At 47.0% G+C, this 9,377-nt stretch overlaps 1 pseudogene; it reads left to right on the top strand.

Moving 5' to 3' along the window:
- The first annotated feature begins 6,838 nt into the window (after positions 1–6,838).
- Positions 6,839–8,155, top strand: LOC121488846 (annotated as a pseudogene).
- Positions 8,156–9,377: the final 1,222 nt, after the last annotated feature.

Raw genomic sequence — 9,377 nt, 5'->3', positions numbered from 1 at the left:
GCCAGGCAGATGGAAGCTCCAGGCTTATCCCGGTGTCCCCCTCTGTCTGTTCCTAACTGAGCCTTCAGGGTGGGAATCGTGGCACAGGTGTCAGCACCCAGAGGAATGAGCATGGACCAAGGGCTTCCAAGGATCCCAAGTGCCCACAGCGATGCTAGTGACACTATTTTTTTTTCTAACTGAGACCTGGGAACTGGTTCAGTGAGCTCCAGTGACTGACGTGGACTCCAAGACAGAGAGGAACCCTAGAAACCACCCGGTGCAGGGCTCAAAGTGGGCTCCTCTCTGCTAGAGATGCCACACATAGGGCCAGGATGTCAGCTACCAGGAGAGGAACAGGTGTTAAGAAAAGGGACTGGAAGGCCGCATCAACCCTGGTTAACTGCTGCCTGCACTGGGCTTCTGTATACACGGCTACCATTTCTGAGCACTTCCTGTGCACCAGGGACCAGGCTGAGAGCTTTTAATGTCTCACCTGGTGTGTTCCTCCAGTCGACCTCTGCTGAAGGAGTTATTATGAAGTCCACCCAACAGGTAAAGACACTGAGGATCAGAGCAGCCGTGACTTGCCAGCATAATTCAGCCAGGACAGGAGAGCACTGGGGTTCTCCCTCAGGCTGCCACACACGGGGTCCCGTGCCCTCAACCACCAGGCCACATGCCACACGAGCTCTGGGCTGCAAAATTCTGTGGCTTAAAGACATAATAATTGGGGATTCCTGGGTGGCTCAGCAGTTTAGCGCCTGCCTTCGGCCCAGGGCATGATCCTGTGGACCCGGGATCAAGTCTCACATCGGGCTCCCTGCATGGAGCCTGCTTCTCACTCTGCTTGTGTCTCTGCCTCTCTCTGTGTGTCTCTCATGAATAAATAAATAAAATCTTTTTTAAAAATTTTTTAATAAAAATAAAAATAAAATAATTAAAACTAATTTCTCCAGGAAATGCTAATCCAAACCATACCACACCCATTAGAATGGCTATCATCAAAAATAAAAAATAAGAACAGAACTTCACAGGTGTTGCAAAGATGTGGAGAATTCAGAAACTGTGCATTCCAGGTGAGAATGTAAAATGGTGCAGCCGCTGTGGAAAACAGTACAGCAGCTCCTCAAGGAAGTAGACACAGCATTACCACTTGATCCAGCAACGCCACTTCTGGGTTTCTACTCCAAAGAGCTGAAAGCAGAGATGCCAAGAGACCTGTGTTCACCCTCTTGCACAGCAGCAGCGTTCACATGGCTGAAAGGTAGAAGCAACCCAAGTGTTCAGGGATGGATGAAGGGATAAACAAGATGTGGTATCTCCATACAAGGAGATATTATTCAGCCTTAAGAAGGAAGGAAATCGGGGTGCCTGGGTGGCTCAGTGGTTGAGCGTCTGCCTTCAGCTCAAGGCGTGATTCATGGGTCCTGGTATCGAGTCCCCCACTAGCTTCCCAGCAGGGAGTCTGCTTCTCCCTCTGCCTATGTCTCTGCCTCTCTCTGTGTGTGTGTCTCTCATGAATAAATGAATAAAATCTTTAAAAAAAAAAAAAAAAGAAAGGAAGGAAATCCTGAGACGTACTGCAACATGGATGAACCTGGAAGATAACAGGCTCAGTGAAATAAGCCAGACCCAAAAAGACAATACTATACCACTAAAGTAGTCAAAGTCACAGAGACAGAAGGTAGCCCCAGCTGCCAGGGGCTGGGGAGGGGCGGGGGAGAGAGTGGGGAGTCAGTGTCAGTGGGCGCAGAGCTTCAGTTCTGCAAGCTGAGAAGGGCTGGAGACCGATGGTGGTGCTGGCCACACAATGCTACTGTAGCTAATGTCACTGAGCTCTATGCTTAGAGACAGGATGGTAAATTTTATGTTACATATCTTACCATAATGAAAAAGTTAAATTTTAAAAAATTAAAATGCCAAGTTTCCTATTATGTATAATTTGCCACAATGTCTTTTTCTTTAAGGTTTTATTTATCTTTTTCCATCTTCTCTACACCCAACATGGGGCTCGAACTCGTGACCCGGAGATCAAGAGTAGCACGCTCTACCGACTGAGCCAGCCAGACGCCCTATTTTGCCACACTTTCTATTTTGGCCACAAATTCTTTAAAATCGAGTCCTCCACTCCTTAGTTGCAAAACCGGGGGCCCAGAGAGGAGAAGCAAGCTGCGGGTCGCTGGCTCCCCTCGAGGCTGCCCCTGCTCTCCCTCCACGGCCACGGCCACGGCCACGGCTGTGCAGCCCCAGAGGCACCGCTGGGCACGTGCTCATTCCCAAGCACCTGGAGGAGGCGGCTCTGCTCCTTCTGCCTCTTTCCTCCTTTCTCCTTCCACGGCTCAAGGCCAACCTGCCTTTTCCATTCCTTTCAGCCAGAAGGTGGTACCTGGGCTGAAAAGCTGGTGACATGGCTTTGTGAAGACAGATGGTGGGGCCGTGAGGATGTGCAGAGGCGACTGCTGGCAGGTGATGCTTCGCGGCATCCGGGATGCCATCACTCAGGAACAGGTTGCCCCTTTCGCTCGGTCGTTCCTGTCCCTGGAAGCAAATCCATCTCCTCTCTGGCTCTCTGGTGCCATCTTGTGTTACTTTTTAAACAGCCATGAAGACTTTGTGTCTTCATCTTTAGCAGCATTTTTTTATATATATAAATATAGAATAACACCCAGTGCTCATCCCCTCAAGTGCCCCCCTCAGTGCCCATCACCCAGTCACCCCCACCCCCCACCCACCTCCCCTTCCACCACCCCTAGTTCGTTTCCCAGAGTTAGGAGTCTCTCATGTTCTGTCTCCCTTTCTGATATTTCCCACTCATTTTTTTCTCCTTTCCCCTTTATTCCCTTTCACTATTTTTTATATTCCCCAAATGAATGAGACCATATAATGTTGGTCCTTCTCTGATTGACTTACTTCCCTCAGCATAACACCCTCCAATTCCATCCATGTCGAAGAAAATGGTGGGTATTTGTCGTTTCTAATGGCTGAGTAATATCCCATTGTATACATAGACCACATCTGCTTTATCCATTCATCTTTCAATGGACACTGAGGCTCCTTCCACAGTTTGGCTATTGTGGACATTGCTGCTATAATATTGGGGTGCAGGTGTCCCAGCGTTTCATTTTTAGCAGCATTTTTAAAGAACCAAACAGTTCTCAAAGTTCTATTGCAGAAGAATTTCTACAATGTTCTATAATACTATAATAACAATGTAATATTAATAATAATAATATTCTAGAAGAAAATCAACATTACTCATTGTTCTAGCACCAAGTGGTCAAGGCTTCCTGAAACCCCCCGCTTTGCAATACATTCATAGATATTTCTAAGACAATCTGAAGGGTAGAAGCTGGTTTTATCCCCCTTGCCCTTAAGAACTGCTTTTGATAGGAAAAAATAGCTGTGAGCTAAAAATGAAGAAGGATATGTTTTGTGTCAAAAGTCCTACCCAAGGGGCCCCTGGGTGGCTCAGTCAGTTGGGCATCTGCCTTTGGCTCAGGTCATGATCTTGGGATTCTGGGATAGATCCCCCGAGATGGGCTCCCTGCTTGGCAAGGAGTCTGCTTCTCCTTCTCCCTCTGCCCCTCCATCCCCCCTGCTCACATGCTTTCTCTCTCTCAAATAAATAAATAAATAAAACGTTTTTAAAAAGAAAAAGGAAGGAAGAAGGAAAGAAAGAAAGAGAAGAAGAAAGAAAGATAGTTCTATCCGAGCCAGAAGAGGAGCAGGGTTAGCAAAATATGTTATAAACCCTTGCCTGAAAGTGGGCACAACCTAAGAGCAGCATATAGAACTGTCTTCCTGATGAAAACACAAATGTAGTCCGGGGACACCCCCACAATGCCAGTGACTGAATCAACCTGCATGTCTACTGGTCTATGGAGTGGGAGATGTTGCTAAAGCCAAAACTGGTATCTCAAAGAGGAGGAAGAGGGAATGAGGGACACACAGCTGTTTAGAGGCATTAATCACTGGTTAATGTAATAAATCTAGTACCAGGATTTTAAGCACCAGCACAAAGCTTCACTAAGATTTCCTTTCTCTTGTGGAAAGGCAAGTTGCTTTTGGAGAGTTACACAGAAAAAAAAAGAAGAAAGAAAAGAAGAAAGAAAAGAAAAGAAAAGAAAAGAAAAGAAAAGAAAAGAAAAGAAAGGAAAGGAAAGGAAAGGAAAGGAAAAGAAGAAAGAAAAGAAAAGAAAGCCACTTTGGGGTTATAATCCCACCTTGGGTTATCACTGTCACTGACGGGGCTTTAAAATATCCACTCTACTCGCAGGAGGCCTCAAGCTGAAGAGAGACTTTCAGGACTCAGACACAGGCTTTGTTCTGGAGATCCAGTCCCCTTCCCCACTGACCCACTCCACCCAGAGCCTACAGAGTTTAAACAGAACAGAAAAGCAAGAGGACCCTGGGGAAGGGAAGGCAGCAGGGGCCTTCCACATTTGCAGGCAAGCTATTTGCCAAAAGATTAATTGACAAAAGCAAATCCCTGCATCTTAAAGTTGAGGAAAAACTCAAAAGGCAAACACAACACTGCCCCAGTGAGAAGAAAGGCAGGTGGAGGCCTCATTTTTGTTCTTTAAATACATGTCACATTTCCCAAAAATGCACGAAGTGTCATCCCTGAAGTAAAACAAGTCAGGCTTTGCGGTCAGAGAGCCCTGAGTTTAAAAGCTTGCTCATGACTTCAGACAGCTTCAGTGGCTGCCCTGGGCCCCCAGGTCCTCATCTCTACATCAAGACTAATAATATCTGCCTCAGGGGATTGACATGAATGCAGATGAAGAATCCCTAGGATAGAGTCTGACTCAAGCAGGTGTTCAGTAGATGGTGGATGCCATCTTGATGGTGATGGTAGTGGTGATGATGGCAGTAATGGCAATCCTACTGTTCCACTCGTCCTAGACCCCCATCCTTCCACACACAAACCTGCCACTCTTCTCACTGGCAGGCACACTCACTTAATAGCTGTAGCTAACATCCACTGAGCAGCACTTACTATAAGCAGGCTTTGTGCAGTAAATTATTTCACTTGATTTGCAGGGCACCCAAAGATAGCTCCAGCTAATACCCCACTTTATACTGGGGAAACAGGTTCAAAGAGGTTGGGCAATGCATTGGTCAGGGCAGGCTAACCGCTATCACAAAAAAAAAACCCAAACCTCAATGATTTAACACAGTAAAAGCCTACGTCTCCCCCATATCCTCATTGGCACCCTTGTTGGCAGATGGCACAAAACAAAGGACTTAGTCTAGCAGTCATTCAGGGATCCAGGCCCCTTCTGTACTGTCACTCCCCCACCTCCTACGCTGAGTCACCACCTGATCCCCTGCAACTAGATAGCAAGCAGGAGGGAGAGTGAAAAAACCCATGGCTCTTCCTCCCCTCAACTCACTGTGCACATGGCACTTCTGTTCACAATCCGCTAGCTAAAACTAGTCTCTCAGGCCCACCTAGATGCAAGGGGCTTGGGGATAGCCAATTCATGCTTCCAGGAAGAAAAGAAAATAAACAGATATTGGCGAGTAATAGTTTCCATCATCATGAACTTGCCTTAGACCACACAGCCAGTAGGAATGGAAGTAAGCTATGAACCCAGACCTTCACCTCCTAGTCACTGAGCTACCCTGCCCTCTGGGAAAGTGTGGAGGTTTTACAACAGAGCTCCCAAAGTCTTTCCCATTCCTTCGATAAAGATGTAGGGTCCATATTGAATCTGTTAGTCCAACAGAATACAGCAAAAATGACATTATGATCATGTATAATCTCTTAAGACACTGGCAAGCTTCTACTTCTTATCTCCAGGGATGCTTTCTCTTCGAATCTAGCTGCCCTGTTGTGAGAAAGCCCAAGCTAGTCTTTATGGAGAGGTTACCTATATTTGTTCCAGCTAACACTCAGGGAGAAGTCCCAGACATTATCTAGAGTCGCCCACCGAATGTATGAGTGAAGACACTTCCAAATGATTCCAACTCTCAGCAGTCAAGTCATCCCCAGCTTTTGAGTCTTCCTAGCTGGAGCCCCAGATACCATGAAGAGAGACAACCCACCATGGATGTGCCCAGTCTGAATTCCTGACCCACAGAATCTGTGAGCATAAGAAAATGGTTGATTGATGCCACTAAGATTTGGGGTGGTTTGTTACACAGCAGTAGTAACTGAAAAAGGAACATACTTAAGAACTTCATGCAGAACAGATCCTATTACTTCTGAGGGGGAAAGCTTCCAGAATCTCTTTATACCAGCCTTTTTATTTTTGATCTTGTGCTTTTTGATATTTTTTTCCACAATAAAAATGTATGACTCTTACCATCAGGGGAAAAAAATTTTAATGATGTACCCTCTGCCCAATCACTAAACCCAGTGACCTCTGTGTAATCTTGTCTCTTGACTTTGCTGGGAAATTAGACTCCTTGGTCTACATGGTAAAGCTGGGTGGCTATGCAGACCCTAAAGGTCCTCAATGCTTGTTCCAGAAGGGAACAAGCTAGTGGCACTTGCTGCCACTTCTAACTGTCCTATTTGAAGCACTAAGCACTAAGCCAGCTTCTGTAAGGATGAGCAGGGACCTAGCTCAGCCCCAGCTGTGCATGTGAAAAATCACAGCAGGAAGGCAGCTGGGATTATGGGTAAAACAGACACCCTGGAGATGGTTTGTGAAAATGTTGCCAAAGATGCCAGATGCTGTCTGCCTCTGGACTGTGGCTCATGCTGTTTTCCCTCTGAGAGGTGCCCTTCCCAGGAACAGAAGGTTAACCATGGAAGTGAAAGTTCAGGAAAAGGAAGATGGCAGTGTCCAGCAGCCACGAGGAGAGAGGACACAGGGACCCCAGGGAGCAACCAGCCTCATGCACTATGGCCACATCCCTGCACACTCTCTCCTCACGCCTCTTGACAGGTTGGGTGAGAGGATGTGTCTGGTATCCAGAAAAAAGGGCAATGTGGAATCCTCTCACATGGTGATGCATCTTCTCAGGAGTGTCAATAGGACATAGGTGACATTTCAGCACCTGACCTTCCTCAAGTGTCTCTATGTCACACAAGTGGACAGAAGCCTCAACCAGCAAGTCATATGGAGGCCAGAACCAGGGTGATTTCCTTTCCTTGAAAAAACATCTTCGGGTCAGGTCACAGCAGACATCTAGGACATGACACCTCTTCCACCACACACCCCCAGCCTGCCTTTGTCCAGAAAGCCAAATGAAAAAGAACTGCTAGAACTGGAACCGACTTCCAGAACTAAAGGCTCAAGAGATGGGGAAGAGACTAAAGATGGGAAGCAGTGGGGGGACCCCAAAGCTGCATCTGGATGATCTGCAGGGAATTTGGGCTCCACTGTCCAAAATCAAACTCACAGCTCTCTGCCGGATTTTCACGGGCTCCAGGACCTCCTGACTGGCCCTGTTTCCTACTCAGTTCTGTCAGAACAGGCCTTGCATTCTGCACTACCAACCCCATCCATCAGTTTTTTTGAGGCACCATTGGATTCAAAAGTGAACATGAGAAAAACAAGCCTCTGGTTCATGGACAAATTAGCCCATGGCTAGCTGTGTCCTTTGCCACCTGCTGTGCTGTTCCATGAGTTGCCCTACTAACCTAGGGGGTGAACCCACTCACGGGAGCCCTGAGGGTCAACCACATTGTCCTGTATACCTGTCACTATAACCCATTGGAGAGGATCAGCATCACCAACATGTGGGTCAGAGCCATTGTTGGGGCCATCCCACCTGTCATGGATGGTACAGCTGCTACTGGGAGCCTCAATGCTGGAACATTTCTTCCCAGAAGAATCTTCTGCTCTTGCCAGTTTCTTCCATTTCAACACCCTGAGCTGGGGACTCTACACAGACTACTCTTGAGGCTTCCATATGATATCGGTCACCCACCCAGCTCTATGCAGATGCATCACTCTGTACCACTGCCCAGCATGGATTGGACTGTTCTCGGGGCCCCATCCTGGATGTCACCATATGGACCTTTCCTGTCATCTCCCTCCCCAATAACCTGTATATTTCCTACCTCAACTTTCAGTTCTACAGGAATGTGGACCCGAAGAGCTCCTGGAAACTGTTCTTCTGCAGCCTCTAGCACCTGCTCTTGCTCCTGCTGCTCCTGCTCACCTGCAGGCAGCCCCCAGGTGGGAATGGAGCCAGGGTAGAGCCTCAGAATTGAAATCACATGGGCACATGGGGAAAAAAAAAGAAACAAAAAACATACAGGGAGGCACACAATTTTTGATAGCCCTTTGCTGTTAGACAAGTATATTTTGGCAATTCTGGAGCTCAAGAAAGGAAATTGCTGGGTTTGGTACAAGATTGTAAAATGATCTGATGCTCAGTGATCACCTGACAACTGTTTTTAATGGTAATGTCCAAAATGTTCCCCAAATAAGAAATAGGTTGGCTCAGGTGATTAGTAGAATATTTTTCTCTTTAAGGGATTTATATATTTCTTTCTCCAATTCCCTTCTCCCTCCTCCAATTGTTTTTCTTCCTCATATGGATGTACAAGTGTACCTTCCTTTATGGCCACACAAACACACACACACACACACAAACACACACACACACACACACACACACACACACCTGTGCTCGTTGGTGGCCAGATGTGCTGCACATTGGGACTCTACCTGTAGTTCTGTGTCCTCAGGCCCCTCGAGGGCCATGTCAGAGGAAATGTGTGCCTCCAGCCTTCCCTGTGAATGATCCAGGGCCTCCGGTTCTAGCTTTCTCATGTGCACTCTCAACTACAGATTCCCCCCAAACAATAATAGAATACCAAGGATGTGCTGCTGCTTGGCATTCAAAGGGAGAACTCCAAACAGTTGCCTATGGGATTTCAGATGGGACTGCCAGCCCCTAGCCCACCCCATTACCTATCAGCATTTCAAAAACTCCAACAAATCAAAAGCATCTTTATATTCAGTTTAAGATACAGGAGGGGGATCCCTGGGTGGCGCAGCGGTTTGGCGCCTGCCTTTGGCCCAGGGCGCGATCCTGGAGACCCGGGATCGAGTCCCATGTCGGGCTCCTGGTGCATGGAGCCTGCTTCTCCCTCTGCCTGTGTCTCTGCCTCTCTCTCTCTATCTCTCTGTGACTATCATAAATAAATAAAAATTTAAAAAAATTTAAAAAAAAAAAAAAAGATACAGGAGGGATCACAGGCACCTGGCTGGCTCAGTCGATGAAGCATGTGATTCTTGATCTCAGAGTCATGAGTTCAAGCTCCATGTAGGGCATGAAGCCTACTTAAAATAATAATAATAATAATAATAAATACTACAATACAGGAGGTATCTGAAGTGTTTCTTTCTGGAAGGATGGCACTAGACTTCATACCAGCAGTCTGTTGGGCTCTGACCCTCTTAGGTCACTGCTGCCGGTCAGCAGCC

The sequence above is a fragment of the Vulpes lagopus genome, chromosome 4, assembly GCF_018345385.1.
Source record: "Vulpes lagopus strain Blue_001 chromosome 4, ASM1834538v1, whole genome shotgun sequence".
Taxonomy (NCBI): domain Eukaryota; kingdom Metazoa; phylum Chordata; class Mammalia; order Carnivora; family Canidae; genus Vulpes; species Vulpes lagopus.
This window is presented reverse-complemented; position numbering and strand designations above follow the sequence as displayed.